General features: G+C 43.1%; 1 protein-coding gene across 2 annotated transcripts in view; it reads left to right on the top strand.

The window, feature by feature from the left end:
• Positions 1-22,039, top strand: part of znf536 (zinc finger protein 536) — a 253,348-nt gene that overhangs the window by 45,633 nt on the left and 185,676 nt on the right. For both annotated transcript variants that reach the window (XM_078249854.1, XM_078249782.1), the window contains exon 3: positions 14,080-14,188. The gene's annotated coding sequence lies outside the window, so the exon portion shown is untranslated. The remainder of the gene's footprint in view (positions 1-14,079; positions 14,189-22,039) is intronic.

Raw genomic sequence — 22,039 nt, 5'->3', positions numbered from 1 at the left:
ACTGGTCGTTATAAGGTTATAAGCTAATTAGCGGTTTGCGCTAAAACTGGACACATTCGATTAGCATGAAAACATATCCCAGAGAACGGTCGACTCGGTACACATGTGTTATCAACCCCTAGGTTCATTTTGTGCCGGATTTCTCCTTTAATGGAAGATACACAGTAACGGCCTTCCTTGAATATATTGTGATTTACATGGCTGATGTTCAGCAAAAGACTACACACAACTGCTGCCATACTTAAAAGCAAAACTGTGTAACTTTTGAAAGAGGAACACATTTTCCCTCTTACACATAAAAAGGTTGAGTCCTGAAGGAATAGTTTGATATTTTGGGAAATGCCCCTTACTTGCTTTCAGAATCCGAATATAGGAGGGACTAGCTTTGCTTCTGTTTTCAGTCTTCATGCTTAGCTTATGCTAACCATCTAGCCGCTCCAGCGTTATAGTTGTTTATGCAACAGTTATTTTCTATGTACATATTGGTTTTTCTGTTTTTATCGTTCATGTCTTCATGTTTAATTTCTTTGTTTGTTCATGTATGTACATTTCACCAAGGAAAAATCCACATACGTGTACTTATCGTGGCAATACAACCTTTTTTTCTGATTCTGATTCTGATGTTCAGCGTACAGACATAAGAGTGGTGTTGTCTAATCTTGCCAAAAGTCTTGCCAACAAAAGGAATTTCCCAAAATGTTGAACTGTTCCCTTAAGTACTAAATTGAAGCCATGCCCGTATCAATACACTCAGCAACAGCCGTGCGTGGTCTCGTATGACCAGCAGCTGATGGTGACTAATCTAATGTTATCAAGATACATGTTGCTGTGTAATTGGCATTACTGAGTCTCTTCCTCTGCTGACTTGATGATCTGCTTTTACACTGGTTTCTTTAACATAGCATAAACCTAACTCAAAATGCTCGACTTAAGAGCATCAGCTTTCTTACACAGGCTCACTTTAAGTGGCCTTTTCAAATTGAGGAATTTTAAAAATAAGTAAGACGCCAAGCAGGTGTACTTTGTAAAACTTTAGAACTCATTAGCATGCCCGCTGCCTCCCTCTGTCGCAAATTGTGGGTAAGGAGTAATTAGAAAAGAATGTTTTACCTTGTATGCATTTGTGCCAAAATATTAATTTAGTCTTCGAAAAGAGAAATAGAATTTGGTTTAAATTTTACTTCGAAATGATTGAACAGGACATATTTTGTCTAACTGACTCATGTACCAAACCAAAAAGACTCCCTTGATGCTTGTGAGGAAAGATTTTTGCCAGACCTTCCTCAGCAGCGCTGCGGAGGAGGGTCTGGCTAGTCCACACAGCATTCAGGGACAGAAGAAAAACGTGCTCTGGTTAATTGGCATTTCTTTAAACCAATCACAATCGTCTTTGTGGGCGGTGCTGAGCACCGTACGGAGCAACGGTGCCTCTGCAAAATAGCCTCGGGAAAGAACTTGTTTTGGTGGAATGTGTGTACGTTCAAAAGTTGTTTTAGTCGTGCAACAGAAAACTCAGATTGGACAGATAGTCTAGCTAGCTGTCTGGATTTACCCTGCAGAGATCTGAGGAGCAGTTAACCATAGTGAGTTTAGAACGCCAACACAAAGAAAGCAGAAGGTGACGGACATCTGGCCGAAAATTAGGGACATCCGGCGAAAGTTCGTGGTAACGTTGTCTATATAGACTATGTAACCCTTAATCAGCAACCCAGAGAGGGTGGTTGTGGGAAAGGGGTTTTCCGCACATCTTACAGCAGTATGCAGCTGTATCAGGTGCTTCTTATTTCGAGGAGAGCAAAGTTCCTAGGGGACTGGAGCAATCTGACTGATTTGCCTTTAATTGTGCAAACTGATTTTATTTGGCCTTATTTGGGAAGCCATCAGGATCAAGCCCTGACCTCAAATTGAGTTCTGTGTAAACCTCTCCCACAGTCACTGTGACAACAGTTGGTTATTCTATAATATAAATGCATACACAACAGAACAGTAAAATGATTTGAAAAGCTAGAACAAGACTTCCCTTGCCATGTTTGTGCCTCTCAGTGAATTAGTGATTAATTTAAAGAATTTGAGAATGTTTTCTAAGAGTCTTTCTACAAATGCTCTTACATTTCTACATGCGTTTCCCAAATCAGTAACCAGTGCACAGGCATGCCCTAAAGAGCTTCTTAACGTCAGCTGTCCGTGGTGCTGAAGATGGTGCTGAAAACGCTATAAAGTGACCAACTGACTATAGCCATGCTATATATTACAAATGCATGCATCACAAAGCGTAGGTCTCGTGAATGACACAAAAACACCTTTTATATGTCATTGCGTTGTATGAAAACGCTAAAGAAATTGGTTTGGTTTTTGCTTCAGATGCTCCTCGCCTCCTCAGAGTGGGTACGAGCATTTATAAGAGTGCTTTGGGAAACATTTCTCTAGATCAAGAAGGTTCATAAGATGGATTTTACAATTATATTAGCTTTAAGATGCTTTTGAGAAACAGTGCCCAAGACAGTGACTGAAATCAACATTTTAAGTCACCGTTTTATGTCATTTTCCGACTGCTGCACACAACACAAAAAAGCAACGCTTGGTCAGGTGCCTATGGCGGTTGTAATTGACACAAAAAGTCTCCTTTAAGGTCACTTTTTGACGCTCTGGGTACGGAACCCTTGGCGTCACTATTTGACACTCTCGGGACTCGCGTCTAGCCCTTTGCCGTCATATTTAGACTCTTGGTGTCACTTGTTGATGCTCTGGGTCGGGACAGTGAGGTTTAGGAAAAGATTGTGGGTGGGGTTACACATTGTATGTTTCAGTGACACATGGGACAAGAACGGGACATGGACCCCGGTCCCCTGGCTGGAAGTCCTGTGTTGTTTTGTTTACCATCCCGACCCACTCCCCCATGCAGCTTTTCAGTCGTTCTTACTTGCTGCGGGCTGGTTGCACACAAAGCGGGTGCTTGTTTAAATCCACTCGTTTCTACGGGAAATCCTCTCTTTCTCTCTCTGTCCTCTCTCCTCCCAGTTTCTCCTCTGTTACCCTCTCCTTTCCCGTCAACCACGACTTGACGAGCCGTCAAAGATGCAACCTTTGACTCGGGTTGTAAATTAGAATCAACCATCAAGTCCGGTACCGAGTGTTATTGTGTGCCAGGCATGGAGACAACGGCGGAGTCACTCTATCAGACAGGGAATATAGAGATAAACTTACAGGGTCGCAGAGCACATAAAGAGCACATAAATCATACAGCGCACAGAATGAGTCACCGCCTCAACCATGGCTGTGCTCTCCCTTCCTCTCTGCTCTTAACACATCTAACAAAGCTCACCATATTTCCTTATCCTTATCTTCTGTTCAATATTCAATATTTAATTACAACTTCATTCATTTATGTTTTTAAAGATTTTTTTTTCTTCTTTTCTGGAGAAATAAAAGGACGTGAGTTAAGCCTCTGATTATTGGGAGGGAAAGATCTGTGGGTTTTTTTAGTTTTTGGGAACATTAATAAGTGACAGAGAGCTAGATTAAGAATGCTGGGATACAGCGAGAAAAAAAGAACGAAAAAAATACGACAAAGCTTTGAAATGCTGCCAGTATCACCAACTGCACTCCTCTGACACAGCTGATTGTAAGAGAAGCCGATAGCACAGCCGGGGTAGGCCTTTAATAATTCATTTAGTTAGGCTATGATCTATCATTTTGTACCTTTTGACATGCGATATTGAAATTTAATATTGCATCAATACAAATGATGTATCGCCAGTCGTCAGGAGAAAGGATGTGGATGGCAAAAAGATCTTTGCAAATGTCTTTTCACTCCTCTCGCGCTCTCTCTTTCCTTTTCAAAGTTTCATTGTACTAGAGTAGAAAGGCATAAGAGAAACATCTGTCTTTTATCACCCCCCTCTTTACTCCTGACTTTGATATGTGTGTTTAAAAAAAAGACAACTTAAAACGCTCAGGGAGCAAGTCTCCTACTCAAACCAGAGTCAAGAGAGGCTTGGAAAGAGAAAAAAGGGGGGGAAATAGAAGTGAGAAGCAGAGGGAACATGACAGCAGTGGCTGAGGGAGATGTCACATGTTGTCGAGATCTTTGACATGACTCTTTAGTGTGGTGAATTCCCATAGGCAATATTCAGGCTACGATGGGAGCGTTAGGTGCTGCTGATGCGGTGTCAGTCTAGCCTGGCTCCCAGACTGCTTTACGTCTGCTCAGTGAGATAGGGAAGCACCGATAGCAGCGCTGGCTGATGTCAGTCTGAAGTAGATTATACTGTACATGTCAGAGGATTTCCTCAACACTAAATGCTGCCACCAAGGGAGACAAGCCAAAAAATAATAATCCAAAGTCGGTTTTCTATATTTTCTTTTTTCATATACTGTATACTAATGAAAGAAGCTAATAGCAATGTTGCTGAAGACAGGTCATCACACCAGATACAGTATTTGCTCTCAGATGCATTACTGTCTTTGGCCATCTCTAGTATGACGGTGCTATCATGACTAATGCAAATCATTTTCTTCATTCTGAGCCATAAATTCAGGTTACACAAGTGTTGCAAAGAGTTTTGCTAACCTGCCAAACATAGAATGAAGAAATATAGAAAGAAACACTCTGGGTTGTTTCCATTTCTTTAAACCAATCCCAATTGTTTTGGGCGGCGCTAAGCTCTGGACGCAATTAGTTTCGGGAAGGAACTTGTTAAGGTGGAACATTTGCACGTAGGGATGCAAGCTCTGGCATTAAAATGGCCAATTCCTGGGGCGGCCTCTAGCTCACCCAGTAAGAGAGTTCGCCCCATGTTGGCTGAGTCCTACAGCGCAGGCGCAGGGTTCAAGTCCCCCATCTCTCTCCCCCTTTCATGTCTATCCACTTTCAAATACAGGGAAAAGCCCCAAAAAAGAAATCTTAAAAAAAAACAAGAAAACTCCACGTCAAATAATAAATTACGTATGTAAAACAACCATAATTTGATCTTCAGTCCCCTAGAGGTGAAGCCTGCCTATACTTTAGCTCTGGAGGAGCTCACTGGACTCGTTAAAACCACAGACGATTAGCTAGCTATATGTGGCTCTTGCAGAAATATATTAAACTGATACATTGGTGAAGTCAATGTCATTGGCGTATGCCGCTGCCAAATCAACTCCGAATGATGATGGCTGTGTCAGAAAACGGATCCGGGCTGGTGTGCAAAATGCACGTTACAGTTAGATTGTAAATGCCGTAAACACATTCTTTGTCATTCCCTGAAAAAACCAAGCTGCACCGTCCAAGTTTTTGTCATAACTTGGCATTTTCAGCGTGTAGCTTGCTTGCTCGAAGGTTGTTGTTTCCCGAAGCCAAGCGATTTTGAGAATGGTAACACACAGATAGCAAAAGCAATCTACTTCCGTTGCACCAGACTATACTTAGAAGGACAAAAACTTCATTGTTAGATAAATATAATCATATGAATCATATTCAACGAAAATGCCAAACCTTTAAATTATTGTACCTGTGCATGGCAACTACAGTATGGTTAAGGTCTGGGAACGAATGTGGTTATGGTAAGTTAAGTATATGAGGGTTAGGCAACTAAAACCCATTGGTCAACGTTAATGACAGCTTTCTCAAAACAAATTAAAGCAAAATAAACTTCATGGCTTCGTTGGTCTTGTTACATCTGTCAGCACAAGTTGGGGTCTGGTTAGTCTATATCCACGACGTTCCACTTCCAGGATTGGTCCGTTGCCACCGGAAATTCCGCTGGATGTCACTCTTTACGGCCGGATGTCCGTTACCTTCCGCTTTCTTTGTGTTGGCATTCTTAACTCCGGTGGATTTATGGTAAACTGCTCCTCAGGTCTCTGCAGGGTAAATCCAGACAGCTAGCTGGACTATCTGTCCAATCTGAGTTTTCTTTTGCAAGTCTAAAACAACTTTTGAACGTACACACGTTCCACCGAAACAAGTTCCTTCCTGAGGCTATTTTGCAGAGGCACCTGGGCTCCGTCCGGTGCTTAGCACCGCCCAAGGCGATTGTGATTGGTTTAAAGAAATGCCAATAAACCAGAGCATGTTTTTCTCCCATCCCAGAATGCTGTGTGGACTAGCCAGACCCTCCTCCATTGCGCTGTTGAGGAAGGTCTGGCAATGTGAGACTAGGGTCTGGTGACACCAAATACTCTTGCTGTGGGTATTTGGTATCATTAGAAATATTATTGTTTGAATTAATCTAGTCCCAACTGGGCCAACAAAAGAAGTGAACTGAAGTTCTGCATGCTCCAGAGCTCAAGTAAACTGCCGCAGACATGCTTTGTGTGAATGTATCCTTACACCGCTTCATCACCATCCACAGGCGGCCCATGTCACATTCATTGTAAAAAAAAAAATAGGATTGGTGATGGGCTTGTTAGATACAGATGACGGTGTTGATGATGATAGTGCCAATAATCATTATGACAATATAGAAGGTGGTCTTTACAGTGATACTTGGAATGGTTCTTCACTTTTACAGTTCTGACGCGTTTCCTCTGCATGTGCAAATATATTTCAACATTTCGACAGTTCAAAATGGCCATGTGTTCTGGCGTCGACTGCGCCATCTTGTCACTTGAGTTGGCTTGAATCAGAGACGTTGACCTGTTTTTGTGTGTTTGTGCAAACCTGAGTCACTCTTGTTCCAGAGAACTGATGAGTGTGTGCAGCTGTGTCATTAACACCACGTTTGTCTTGTGTATTTACATTTGTACCACTGATATGTACGGGTGTCAATTAAACAGGGGGGGAAGGAAAAACTGTTTAGGTGACGATCCCTGCATGCATTTGTGGGCTATTTATAACAGCCCTTCTCTGATTTCATGGCCTGCTCCTCGAAAAACAACACTTGACACTATTTCCGGCGAGGTTGTCTGTTTCACCTATAGCAATGCCTTTGTTGATCGCATAAATAAAATGCTCAGTCCTTACTGCAGCGGCCGCAGGTGTTATTCCGACCTGTTGCCCTTTAGTTGCATGCATGGTCCAAAGTTAGCACGATCTACCAGCCAAATGCTGGTAACGTTTTTATTCACTCACAAGCCAAAAACAATGGTAGTCTATTGAGTGGCTGGTAAAATTTGAACATTCACTAGCCATTTGGCTGATGGACAAAAAAGTTAATTTTCAACCCTGGTTGCATGTCTTTCACCCTCTCCCTCCCCTTTCCTGCCTACAGCTGTCCTATCAATTAAATGCCTACAATGCCCAAACAATAATCTAATGATACATAAAAAAAAAAAAATATTTTAAAGAAAACCTGTAGTGTAAACACAGCACACTGTTTCTAATATCGACATGGCTTCCAGGAACGTTGACCTTTAGCTGTGCCCTGACACTGCTCTGAACATCTAGGAAGTCTGCCATGCTTGTAGGTGTCTGGGTATGTTAAACAGCGGGGAAGAAAGACCCAGTGAGAGAGAGAATTAGGTACCTTGGGTTGCATTGGGTCATGGCGCGCCTCCCTGCTCTCTGCCTTATGTCAAGGCTTTCTTACTTCACCTGCCAAGGTCCTGACCTCCTGTACCCAGGTCTTTCTAGCACTATCCAGACATCAGATTTTGACACAGCCTGTTGAAAAACCTGTGTGAATGCAGGACACCCCAAAAATCTGACATGTGCATTGTAGTGTTGAACGGATTAATTGAATTGTCTACCAACAGAGATAATTGATTCACTGTTTTAAGTCATTCATCAAGAAGTATTTTTCGTTTCGTTTCAAATTGAATGTCTTTGGATCGTTGGTTGGACAAAAAAGCAATTTGAAGGCAGGGTAAGTTTATTTGTGTAGCACCTTTTTGAATACTAAAGGTAAATAAATGCATTAGCATTTAAAACGCAGTCACAGCAAAATCTATCTAAACCTATTAAATATAATAAAACCAATTAAAAAAACGTCACCAAGGGCTCTGGGCTCTAATTTGCACTTCATTGGCATCAATGGAAAAACCTTCCCAATGTCCTTTTAAAGAGGTTCCAAAGCTAATACGACTCTCTGGTTACCCATAATATTATACTCAGCCAGGGTTTTTGCTTATTTTGGTTATTTGTCATTTTCATGGTTCTGTGGTGTCTCTTTAAGTCTTTGCCTGGGTACAGACTAGATTTCAATCTGTTCCTTCCATTCTTCCTTCCTTTCTTCCTTGTTCCTCAGGGGTGCATTCGGCAGGTCAACACCTCAGCGGGTGGCTCGTTGTGGGCCGGATGACCTTTGTCTGCCATTGTTTTGCTCCTCACACCTCACCCAGGGAGAAGAGGAAGGAGCTTAGTGCCTTACACCTGCCACTGGCTTTACTGTCATAGCGCTGGGGTGCGTTTGGTTTCGGTGTGCCAAGGATGGTGGAGAAGGTCCCAAATGATTTGGATACATAGCCAACAGTTGGTAGATATTACACAGAGTGGGTTATACGGTATCATGTCCACTGTGGGAACAGTGCATTGAACATCTGATGGCCCTCATATTAGAGTCCACTCTGAGACCAAAACAAGCAGCTGCCATGTAGATAACCCAACACATTCTCACTCCCAGATTATCAAAATGCGATGCTTGGGCACGTGCCTTAAGCATTAGTTACAGACGCAAAAAGTCTCCTTTAGCGTCTTAGTCAATGTGATCCCATTCGTGGTGATATTTGACGCTCTGGGTACCCCTTTGGCGTCATTTTTCGATGGCCGTGGTCGAGACTCTTGGCGTCACATTTTGACGCTCTGGGTCGGGAGTGATTTGGCATCATTTTTAAACATGGGTGGTGATGGCGCGGTGGATATCACACATGCCTTTGGTGTGGGAGATCTGGGTTCAATTCCCACTGCGATACAACCAATGTGGTCATGAGCAAGACACTTAACCCATAGTTGCTGCAGAGGTGTGTGGCCTCTGACGTATGTAGCAATTGTAAGTCGCTTTGGATAAAACCGTCAGTTAAATGACATGACATGTAATGTAATAAAAGATCCTGGTTGGGGTTACAAAATGTACATTTCAGTGACAAGAACAGGACACGGACCCCGGTGTCCTGGGTGAAAGTCGGTATCTGATGCTAAGGGCAACTGAGTAAGGAGCAAGTAGTTGACGAGTTGGGGTGTGAGAACGGCAGTTGGATAACCATAACAAAAGCGATGTTAGATTCCAAATGCGATTTGCGTTTCCTCCGTGCAATATGAATCAAGTGTACCTCGAGTGAATAAGGGGACGGAGATGAAACGAAATACCCAAAATGCTGCCTCCGCTGAGGCCTGATTGAGTTCAGGTGGCTGGAAAGTGTCTCACCCAGGGCTAGTTGTCAGTGAAGGATCTGCTGTCTTCTCATCTCTTTGTGCTGCAGGGCTAACTGGTGAACATCGGCTGTGTTGCGTTGACGGATGTCTGTGTGCCTCCCGTGTTGCGGGGGGACGGGCCGTTGACACACTTCATATTTCAAAGGCTAGGTCTGAGGAAGAAATGAAGATTGATGCGGAAAAACGGCGCGGCAACCCATTCGACACATATATTATCATTTACACATGCGTGACACCTTTGTGCATGTCTGTATATCTATATGTACATATGCATGGGCATGATTCAAGGCGCCACACATATCCACGTAGGGGGGGGAGTTTCTCTGTTATTAGAACCATGTGATATAATTGCATTTGATCTCCAAATAAACAGTGAATCAGTCCATCTCCTTGGTGGAGATGGCAGATGTGATGGACGACCGCATTAGCAGCGAGGACAACATTAGATTTGCTCAAAATTATTGATCTTTTGTTTGTGAGCCAAGTCGGCGATAAATAACAGTGCATGGGAGATGTGACTCATTATCACCGTGCCAAAAGCCCGACAGACCTCTGTCAAAACACAGTCTTCCCCCCCCCACCACCCTCTCTCTCTTCCTCCTTCCTTCCTTTCATCCCAGTCACTACAAACCAATTTAATCTGTTTTTAATCCTTCCCTCTTTTCTGTCGCCGGCGCCTGTAATGCGAGGCCTCACTGTCACTATCTGATTCCCTTAAAATTTTAATCCTGCACTGATAACCCTGTATTATTACATATTACACACTCGCAGGCGGCAGGACACTCACGCATACATACACACATGTACACACGCAAATATGTACACACAGCGTTTAGTGGCTCTTTCAGTGTTTTTATTCCTTTTTACCTTCTTAGTGAAGAAAAAAATCCTTTTATCACACAATGGGTAATTTATATCCATTACCAGCGTTTTCAATCCTTTTCAGTGCGGCTGTCACTGCCTTTGGCACACTCGTGATTAATGTGATCTAATAATAGTCTGCCATTATATTTCCTTTAGTAAAACATGTACCAACATCCTATTCAGCTCCACGAAATTCATTGCCCCTTAAAATATTTTTCCCCTTTACGTTTGAAAGACAAGATTGCTATTTTCTTTTTTTTTTTTTTTTGTTTCCTCCATCTCGTTGGCTCCCAGGAGGTGATTATTTCTTGGGAGGGGGCGGGGGGGGGGGGGTTAGTGATGGCACTTCCCCTATTTTCAGACACTTATGAGAATGATGAGAGCTGCCAGGATTCAAGGTGGTTTGTGTGGATGCATTTGTGGGTGTGAATGTGCAGACACACACGTGTTACGGTACGCTTACCAGTGTAAGCGTACCGTAACACGTGTGTCCGCAGTGTTGACTGGCCGAGTGCAGAGGTTGAGAAGAGTGAGATCAGCAGGGTATTAGTTTGTTCTAGAAAAAGTAAAACATATGTGGCTTACAAAGCATATATACATTTCATTTCACGTTCTTTTGTGAAATGAAGTTATTATAGTATTTTCGTGTAATTAAAAAAAAAAAAAGTCATCTTCAAGAAAAAGATTTACTGATTCAGCCATAAAAATTAGCGGTAAATGATTTTGAAGACTAACTATGTATGGTGCATAACTATCCAAACCCCTGGCCACAAATACATCCATCTTTCTTTTGTCTTTCTTTTCTTTTTTTTCTTTTAGAGCAGGTAGTTTGGAATGGATGATGGAGAGGAGAGATGCTCCCCATGGAATGTGCATAGGATTATGTGTGTGTGTGTGTGTGTGTGTGTGTGTGTGTGTGTGTGTTGTCAGGGAGGTGGCCCAGCAGTGGGCTCTGTTCCCTCCCAGCCGGACAGCCTGAGCCAGTCTGCCACTCATGGGGCACGTTTCAGACGGGGCGGTGCCAACACACACGCACACACACACACACACACACACACACACACACACACACACACACACACACACACACACACACACACACACACACACATGTATGAAGACACACACAATCCTGGCTCCTTCTCACAAAGAGGGTTAACCCTTACAGGGTTGTTAGACTTGTATCCAGGATGAACAGGTGGTCCCACAAAACATGGGCATCCATTTCCTCATGACTTATCCCAGTGTGTGTGTGTGTGTGTGTGTGTGTGTGTGTGTGTGTGTGAGAGAGAGAGAGAGAAGAGGGAGGGTTAGACAGATACATGCGGGGGAAGAAAGAAAAAGAGTACACATGACTGTGTAGCTTTAGGAAACCTTTTGTATGTGTGTTGCTTTTGTTTGGTACCAGGGTGGCTGTGTACGGAGCAGCCTGCGGAGGGTCCCGCCGCTGTGTGAAATTGACTTCAGATGGCCGTCGTGACGAGAACAATATTACACCCAGCTTCCATTATGCGAAGGGACGGCTAATATATGTGTGCCGTGTGAACATTTGTTTGTGTGTGTGATGGTCGACACCTGACCCCAGAGTCCGACCGCACCAAACACAGCTGTCAACACTTCCCGTCTAGGTCCCCACCTCCCCTTTGTCTCTCTCTTGCTTTTTCCACTTTAATTTCTTTTTTCTCTTGAATCCCTCCACCCAGCATCCCTCCATTAAAGATAACTTGTATTGAGCCACATCAATTCCCCTTCAATCCACCTCCCCCTCCTTGTCTCAAGTGATCCCTTCCCAGCAGTGGAAATCGAAGGTAAACCACTTCTAAGGCAAAAAAAAAAAAAAACTGGTGCGCTCCACTTTGGATGTTTTAAATATCACCCTCTGAAGGATGACGAGACGCAGGGCTGTGATATCTGCTTTGGTTAAAAGAAAACACGCCAAAAACCACGCAACATTTATCACCTGACCCCGCGGCAATGATGCAAGTTCCACTCAGCATCTGGTCCTAACAACACGTAGCTGAGACCTTCTCTGCCTTTGATAAGTGGAGTCTTTCATGTCGGAGCAAGAAAAAAAACCTCTGCTTTACTCCACTTTGTTTTCGCTTTTGTGATGTTTCTGTGACTCAGCCCCCATAACGAACCCCAGACACGTGTGACATAGACGTTTTTTGGAAAATATGAGTAAGTAAGCAAAGAGCAAGCGAGACAAAGTCAGAGAGCAGAATGGAGCGGAGCAGATCAACACAAACAGAGCAGAGAGAAAGAAGGTTTTTTCTCTGAGTCAGCGGCTTTTGGTAAAGTCTGATTAAACGAGGTGGGAAACCGGTTGGGGTAGTAAATAACAGAGGTGTCAAAATGTTGCTTAATGACCTGGATATCTATTGCATGGAATACGTGAGTGCGGATTTCATGCTTGCTGTGCATGGGGAGTTCAGATGTTTAGAACAGCTTGCTGTAAGTGGAGAGCAAGTTTGCCTCACAGGCTTTTCCGGACATATTTGGAAACACTTAATTGTTACTGTAGCATTATGTCTATTCTTAATTAGCATACAGTACATAATACTGGAATGATGATTATATCTAAACCTACAGCTGGAAGAACATTTATGAGATCAAGACCCATCAGCACTCACTGGTGCAGTCCGAACATACTCTGCTTCTCCATAGCGTCTATTACGATTGCTATTTCATGTAGCTTTAAAAAAAAGTGATATAGTGATATATTTGTGGCCTGTTTTTAAGATTTCTGCCCTGAGTTGAAACCAATGAGTTTGCTACAGAAAGAGTTGGGAAATATGTGACAAAAATACATTATGAGAAAAGAATTTCAACATTGCTGTTTTCTTGTTCCAGTTATATGACAATAATGTACAATATATCAATATAAAAATAATGTATCCATATTAATATGAATTTGTTTGGAGGTTTGGGTCTTTCATTTCAGGGTGTTGTAAATTAACTCAGGCTTTGTGTACTTTGTGTCATCAAAGAAGAGTCTGAGCCGAGTTTGAATCTGAGTTAAGTCTAGAGAATAACGACTAGAGTCGGACTCGAGTCCGAGTCCAGGTCTCGAGTCCGAGTCCAGGTCTCGAGTCCGAGTCCAGGTCTCGAGTACTCCATCACTGCTTATTACACCTAAAAGTAGTCCGGAATTTCCTTCAACTTCCGAGTCCTATTTCATGAATGCTTGAGTCTGATTTCATAGTCCAAGTCATCGATGTGCGAGTCCATGTCGAGTCACAAGTCCAGAAAATAGCTACTCAAATCGGACTTAAGTCAGAGTCCAGGACCCGAGTACTGGTACATACTTTTCTATATACATTAAGAAAATAAATAAATAGTAGCCTATTGTTAATGGAACATTGGTGACACATATACAATGGCTGTGTATATATATATATATATATATATATATATATATATATATATATATATATATATATATATACACACACAGAGAGAGAGACTCAAATTGGACTTGAGTCTGAGTCCACGACTCGAGTCTTGGTACATACTTGTCCCTCCACAAATAAAAATCAAGAAAATAAATAAAGTGTAGCCTATTGTCATTGGAATATTGGTGACACAAATACAGTGGCTATATATATATATATATATATATATATATATTCACAAAAAAGTGAATGAAATGTTAAAAGATCAGGATGAAGACTAGTTGTTGGATGAACAGGAGGAGAATGAGCAGAGAGCTGGAGGTTATTGCCGCTCAGTCAGCAGTGCAGTAGTCGATTCACCTTCCCCTCCTCTTTCCAGGGGGGGAAACCCCCTTCCCGAGGAGGGGATGCTCGGAGCAAAGAGAGGAGGGGAGGGAGGGAAGGGGAGCAGTGGTGGCGGTGGCGGTGAACTCAGCACTTTCCTTATCTTCTCTCTCTCTCTCTCTCTCTCTCTCTCTCTCTCTCCCCCAGGGCTCCCTGATCAGTGGCGACCAGAAGCGGAGCTGGAGCTGAGGCTGGCTTAACGGGGCTGAGCACGCTGTCACGCTGTCCAAGGAACTACCCCCATCCACTGTCTGAGGTGACTAAGGGCTTTCGGGGAGAGAGGGGAATGGGAGGGTGGGAGTAGGGGAATGGAGACTTAGGGCAATGTAGAGGGAGTAATAGCTGTGCACTCATTCGGGTTTCCAGGTATTAATTAGTGACAGTAGTAGTCATTACTAGGGGTGTAAATCACAAGTTGTATCACGACATGATATGATATGCTATATTATATCGATTCTTTGGACAACCATACAATATTTGCTGATATCTTAAAGTCTGTCAGGGTATGACGATCACTATGATGATGAGGATAATCATGATAATGACACACACACACGCACGCACACATTCATGGGCACACACAAACACACAGCAGTTGGCTGGGACATGCATTGTATATGGCTATGCAGAGGACCTGCATGGACATATCAACAGATAATTCCTATTTAATCCCATCAGTTATCCCTTTAAGTAGGGTTCCTCTGTCTGACTGTCTTTAAGTCCGAGCTGGCTGTCTGTCTTTGGTCATTCTTCTCTCCAGTGTCCAGACCTAGGTTATGTAATATACAGTAGGTATGCGTATGTGTGACCCTTATTGGAGGGCTTCAGCTGCAGCGTAGGGAATTGCAAAAAAGTGCAAGTGAAGCCTAGGAAAGTGTGAGGAGAAGACTGAGAGACTGGAGTGGAAACCCTGCAGGCCCGTGTGACCCGGGCCTGATGCTCTGGCATGCGCAGAGGACGTGAGGTTAGTTCACCTTGCATCTATTTCTTGTCCAGCTGTGGAAAATGCCTTTGCCGTCATATCAGGAATATCTAGCCAAGGTGTGGATGAACATGTAGCATTCATCTGTTAATAGCAGGGCCTAATACGTGTATAGCCGTGGTCGTGATTTATTTCAGTTGATATTAAAGTGGGGATTGACTGCGGTTGCTGGTTTGGCATCTTAATGCAGTAGCATGACAGAGTAAGTGAACTCTTCTCCCCTTGCAGCACCTTCTCTCATCCTTTCCTTTGCCAAATTTGGACACTGACACTAAATGGATCTGCCATAATTCACATGTGAGTGGGAGGATATATATATATATATATATATATATACACACGTGTGTGTGTGTGTGTGTGTGTGTGTGTGTGTGTGTGTGTGTGCAGCAGTGTGTGGTTGTAAAGTGTGGCATTATGGCAAAAAAAAAAAAAGCCTGAATAATTTAGCACTCACATTATTTTCTAATGCCATTCTTTAGAATCTGACTGTGTCACTCTAACAAATGCATCTGTCGGAAAGTTCAGGGGATTTTGTAGGGCGCCTGTGAACAGTGAGTGATGGCAACCAGCCGACTCTCAGCTCCCTCTTGTCTACCAACAGCTCCATGTGAGCCCCGTGCACCGTATTCCTTTCTCAGAACTAACGGCGTGGCGAATCGAAACAAAAAAGGCCACATATTTTATTTATGTGTCAAAAGTGCGGTGAAAGGAGGGCAGGAAGGAGGGAGCGGGGCGTATCACTCTATCCGTCGGTTGATATCTTTCCATCCATGCGGATCAATTCTCCCAGACAGAGGGAGATGAGAAAGGAGCGAGCACGAGAATGGAGGGAGGGAGGGAAGGAAGGAGAGCTGAAATGGTGGTCGTATTGATTTGTCAAAGAAATACAGCATTGAGTGTTTTGCTTAAACGTCCACATAAACCTGAGCTGTCAGAGGTGGGCGGGCACATTCTGACATTTGGCCACACCGACATAGATTGTGGATTTTCTGCTCGGTTTAGCCTTACACAGTCTTACCTGTCAACTTCATGTGGAAACAGGCAGAGGGGCCGCTGCTTGCTAAAAACTGTGCTTTGACGCATTCTGTGCATCCATAGTTTTTAAATGTTCTACGTCACACTCCCTTAATTAGCCACACTGGCCAATCACTTTCAACTTTTGACACTTTTGTGACAAAATAAAAAAATCACTTTCGCTTTCTGGCTTTTTCTAGAACTTTCAACTGCGTCTGTCAATATTCCTGAGCAAATAGAGCTCAGACGTGACGAAAATATGTAAATGGAAACACGGCTGATGTTGACCCTTGTGCTGTCTTCCCGTCTACCAACTTGTTGTCCTCCCGGGTGAACCCTTTTTTAGATGCTTTTTTCAAGCTTTCTGTCGCTTTTTTATCCACTTTGTTTCAGTACCACCAGATTCACCACTAACAACTTCTTCCTACTAGTTTTGCACTTTTTTTCCCATGGTCAATAAACCTAATTTCTATGAAATGATACCTCATTTTTGATTAAAAAAAAAAGAAGCTGAAATTATGAATTATTTCCACAAATAGTTAAGATTGAATCGCAGACCATCAAAGTTTAGTCAGGATACTGTTTAGAAACCATTTCATCGTTTTTTCAAATGCTATAAAATGTAATAAACACCCAAAATTCTATGAAAGTAGAGATCTGATCCTTAATTGTACTTGGAAAGAGAGTTGTATGTAACCATCCGTGTTATTTTGGGGCAATTTGCATGAATTAAACCTACATTTCTGATGTAGAAGCTTTGAAAAACAGGTCAAATTTGACCTGAGGAAAACAGGAGGGTTTAAAAAGTTCTCTGGTTGGCCAAATTCAAAGAAACGTGTTGCCTTCCTATAACACCTGCCAAGACAACAGATTCTCACTCCCATCACAGTAAAATACAAAGGCTTGGTCCGGTGCCTTTGGCGTTGTTATGGACGCCAAAAGTCTCCTTTAGCGTCATATCTAAACGCGCTTTATCTAAACGTGCTTGGTCGGGACTATTGGCGTCACTTTTGATGCAGTTAGGTTAAGGAAAAGGTCGTGGGTGGGCTTACGTTTCCATGAACTGTGGGAAGAATGGGACGGTTGGGTTTAGGAAAACAATAATGGGATGGTGGGGTTTAGGAAAAGAAGAACGGGACGGTTGGGTTTAGGAAAAGAAGAACGGGACGGTTGGGTTTAGGAAAACAATAACGGGATGGTTGGGTTTAGGAAAAGAAGAACGGGACGGTTGGGTTTAGGAAAAGAAGAACGGGACGGTTGGGTTTAGGAAAAGAAGAACGGGACGGTTGGGTTTAGGAAAACAATAACGGGATGGTTGGGTTGACAATCACAAGTTATCACAACACCAATATAACCCCCTTATTTCTACAATATTCAGGGCCATAATAACCATAACCCCCCTCAAATCTGTTCTTTTGAACGTGGTCATACATCTGCAGCTGCTTAGGCTAATCACATTCCTAAATTGTGAATAAATACAGCAACCTTGGTAAGCGTGGAAAGAAAAACACCACGACGACATTGTGTTAAGATACAACCTCAATTAAGACCAACCACTCAAATGTAGCTGACTGTGTTAAAATCTTCTACATCTAGAAAAGACTAAGACAGCAACTTGGTGCCTAATTGGTCCAAGGAATCTACCGGTGATCCTATTGTGTTGATACACTCTCAAAAAAATGTGGCCATTCCCATATTTGACCATGGAGGAATACAGAAAAGCCCTCTTCCACTCTGTGACTACATACCTGGCATGAGGACAAGAGTGGAGGGGGGGGTGGGGGTGCAATGAAATTAAAGAGCAGTTAAAGAAAACTGGAGAAAAGAAGAGCAGAGAGTCTGCACAGGGCCATAAAAGGGATAGTTTAACCATTGATCGAGAGCAGTGGTGGAAATGGCAGCTGTAAATCAATTTTATCTTAGAGCAGCTAAAGAGTGTTTTCTAATGAGGTTAATGCCACATAATGGCTAGATTCTTCTGCTTAAAAGATGCCCTCAAGGTGGTGGCGAGGGATAGATGTCGCAACGGAAAGCTTAACACCTCAACACCGAGCAGACGGATGCCTTCTTCTTTCATGAGAGATTGTGTCTTAAATGATGTTAAACCTTGATTCCTTAGAAGGTTTCAGCGGGTCATTATACAGTATCATACACTCCGTAGACCTTTGTCTAGACTGCTTGTTTTATTGATGGACGGATAAACATGTGGCTGAGATTGGGCATTTAGTAAATTATTCAGTCCGTGGTGTCCACTTCCAATATGACGAGTTCCTCCCTGACCACAACTACAGCATATAAATCATTATTTCTACAATGATAATAATTTAAAAAAAAAACCTCTATCAATCAAATTCAAACAACTATGGACGTTTTTAGTTTTTTTTAATACCACTTATCATGGCAGTGCTTGGCAGCAGGCAGGCTAGCATGTCAAACTGGAACGGGCCGGGTACTGCCCCTGAAAAGGCAAACTGACCCAGCACTAATAGATTATGAATCAAGCTGACCTCTGGCAAATAGTAGTAGGGAAATGTGGCCTGAGTAAGACAGCAATGGCAACAAAACACAACACCCCTCTCTCTACACACACACACACACACACACACACACACACACACACACACACACACACACACACACACACACACACATTGTGCATTATTATTTTGCCAGGAGACAACCTGGTTAGATACCCCAAACCACCTTATACTAAAACTGGACTTAAAATGTCATAACATTTGGACTTAAAATAACATTATCAAGTATTTAGTTTATTACCCCCCTTTTCCCCCTGCAGGTGTAATCTCATTAGAATAAAAACAGACTTTGAAACGGCCTTTAAAACCATGCAACATTTGATCAAAATGTCACATTAGAATGAATTTATTTTTAAAGGGTTTTAAAAGGCGGTAGCCTATATCAATTCCACAACATTGTTTAATGGCAGGGGTTCAAAAAGACTAGTTAGAAGAAAAGTAATTTCTAAAATAACCCAGACTTGACTACTGAGGTACTATTATGTGCATTCAAAGACAATGTCTCTTGTGTGTCTTGACCAGACACAAACATACAGGGCTTCAGTGAGTGCACACCATACAGCCTGTTGACAGTTGTGGAATTAAGTGGGTGGGTGAGTTTTTCAAAAGGCCACGCTAGTTGGTTCCAAAACCGGAGCTTGTCCAAAGGTAATTACAGTGTACTAAATATAATACAAGTGAGCTACTATAGATTGGTCAGCCAGCATCTTTATTTTTTAACACTTTTGTCTCCTGAATGTGTCCTCTGCAGCGCTTGCTGAGTTGAGGTAGGGAGAAGTATAGGCAAAGGAAGGAAGCTTGGAGAGTCAACAATTGAAGTGGCTCAACCACAACCGACTGATACGTGCAGGGATTTCTAAAGCATCCAGTATCAAGACTAATCACAGGCTAGCGAGCTAGCATGTCAGCAGACGCGGACGTGTTGAAATATTACATTACACAAATTGTATTAGATAGTAATGGAAGCATACGGAATCCTCTTTGTCTTCAGTGAGAGTGATCCAAGGAGTCTGTAGGCTGTAAACTAGACTCCACCATAAGGATGTTGAAGGAAAGCAGCACACAATTAGAAATGGGATGAGGAGACACTGTGGGTGAATTGCATTATGGGAGAGGCTTGGAGGACTCAGGTGATGTCAAATGGGCTTTTCCAATATCAAGGAACGGTACCACTTTACAATCAGCCTTCCTTATAAAGGATTTATGTTGTCCATGGGTACATTTTGGCCCATTTTCAAAGTTTCTATATCAGAAATATGGCTTTCTTTTCAACCAAATTTCCCAAAAATAACATGGATGGTTCCATACGCTAATTGATGATCACTACTTCTATGGTCTACCCGGGTGAAAATCTGTGATCAACTATAAACATGTTTCTCCGACCGTAACTATTAGTCAAGATAATTCCTAATTTCTGCTTATTTTACTAAAAAATTAGGCATAATATAATCTACATGAGGTTTATTCACCATCGATTCCATTAAGAAGTGTAAAACTACTGGTAATAAGTTATGAAGTTGGCTACAAATATGTAACACAGAATTGGGTGATCGTTTATAGGCTACTTACAACAAAAACAAGTGCATGGTCGACGGGAAGACAATACAAGGGCTAAGAATGGTTTGTAATTAGTTTATTAATTGGGTTGTGAACCCTTTATAAATCATTAATAAGATGTTATATCTCATTCGCTTAAAAAGGGCGGCCATCTGTATCTGTCCTGCTAAGCTTCAGATTGGTTACTTACCTTACTCGGCCTTCTCCATCAGCCAGCATCCTTGATATTCAACCCAGTCTCACGGCAGTTCGTGAAATGGTCACGTTATTTAATCTATGGATTTGTGTACAAGGACACGCTTTTCTCGTTTTTTTCGTGTTGGTGAGGACGATTTTTAAAGTAATGTATGTAAATGGGAAGCATGTTTCGTGATCACAGCACGACTACGGTAGCAAGTGGTATGAAATGCCGAAAATTTGCGTAGGGAGGTTGGTTGGGGTGGTGGATGGGTCAAACAACACAGGACTTTCACCCCGGAGACTGGGGATCGTGTCCCGAAGTGTGGCATGTCCTTTCACCGTTCTCGTGTCCCGGCGTGTCCTTTCCCCATTCTTCTTTCGTGGCATGTCCCCCAGAGACCGCGGCTAGTGTCCCGGTGTGTGACAGGTCCTTTCCCCGTTCTTCTTTTCCTAAACCCAACCGTCCTGTTGTTGTGGCGCGTCCCCCAGACACCGCGGCTCGTGTCCCGGCGTGTCGTTTCCCCGTTCTTCTTTTCTGAAACCCCGAAACCCAACCTCCTTATAGATGCTTCCCATTACGTGCTGACCTGCACGAATACATTACGTTGTCAGCAGCACGAAATAAACAAGATAATCGTGTCCGTGTACACAAATCAATAGATAAAAAATAACGTGACCATTTCACGAACTGCCGTGTGATATTGGTTCACTGAGTGCATTCATCTTGATGTTTCCTGGCATCTCATTTTCTATGACCATTTATTGTTGAGTTACGAACTTATAATTATAACTGCAAAAAGGTCAAGACAAACATCGCCATTTACTAATGAGTTACTAACTTACCTATTTCGTAACTGGCATGAGGTCACCTTATTGTAAAGCGTAAAAAAACACATCACCATTTATTAATGATTTACTAACATCTCCAAAACTAAGACTAACTATAATCCATTCTTAAAAATGGTAGCCTTATTGTAAAGCGGTACCCAAGGAATTCTGAATCATCCATCCATCCATCCATCTTCATCCGCTTATCCGGGGTCGGGTCGCGGGGGTAGCAGCTCCAGCAGGGGACCCCAAACTTCCCTTTCCCGGGCCACATTAACCAGCTCCGACTGGGGGATCCCGAGGCGTTCCCAGGCCAGGTTAGAGATATAATCCCTCCACCTAGTCCTGGGTCTCCCCCGAGGCCTCCTCCCAGCTGGACGTGCCTGGAACACCTCCCTAGGGAGGCGCCCAGGGGGCATCCTTACCAGATGCCCGAACCACCTCAACTGGCTCCTTTCGATGCAAAGGAGCAGCGGCTCTACTCCGAGCTCCTCACGGATAACTGAGCTTCTCACCCTATCTCTAAGGGAGACGCCAGCTACCCTCCTGAGGAAACCCATTTCGGCCGCTTGTACCCTGGATCTTGTTCTTTCGGTCATGACCCAGCCTTCATGACCATAGGTGAGGGTAGGAACAAAAACTGACCGGTAGATTGAGAGCTTTGCCTTCTGGCTCAGCTCTCTTTTCGTCACAACGGTGCGATAAATTGAATGTAATACCGCACCTGCTGTGCCGATTCTCCGACCAATCTCCCGCTCCATTGTCCCCTCACTCGCGAACAAGACCCCAAGGTACTTGAACTCCTTCACTTGGGGTAAGGACTCATTCCCTACCTGGAGAAGGCACTCCATCGGTTTCCTGCTGAGAACCATGGCCTCCGATTTAGAGGTGCTGATCCTCATCCCAGCCGCTTCACACTCGGCTGCGAACCGATCCAGTGAGTGCTGAAGGTCACAGGCCGATGATGCCATCAGGACCACATCATCTGCAAAAAGCAGCGATGAGATCC

The sequence above is a fragment of the Sander vitreus genome, chromosome 1 (assembly GCF_031162955.1).
Source record: "Sander vitreus isolate 19-12246 chromosome 1, sanVit1, whole genome shotgun sequence".
NCBI classification, from domain to species: domain Eukaryota; kingdom Metazoa; phylum Chordata; class Actinopteri; order Perciformes; family Percidae; genus Sander; species Sander vitreus.
Note: the sequence above shows the minus strand (reverse complement) of the source record. Positions and strands in the feature narration are given on the sequence as shown.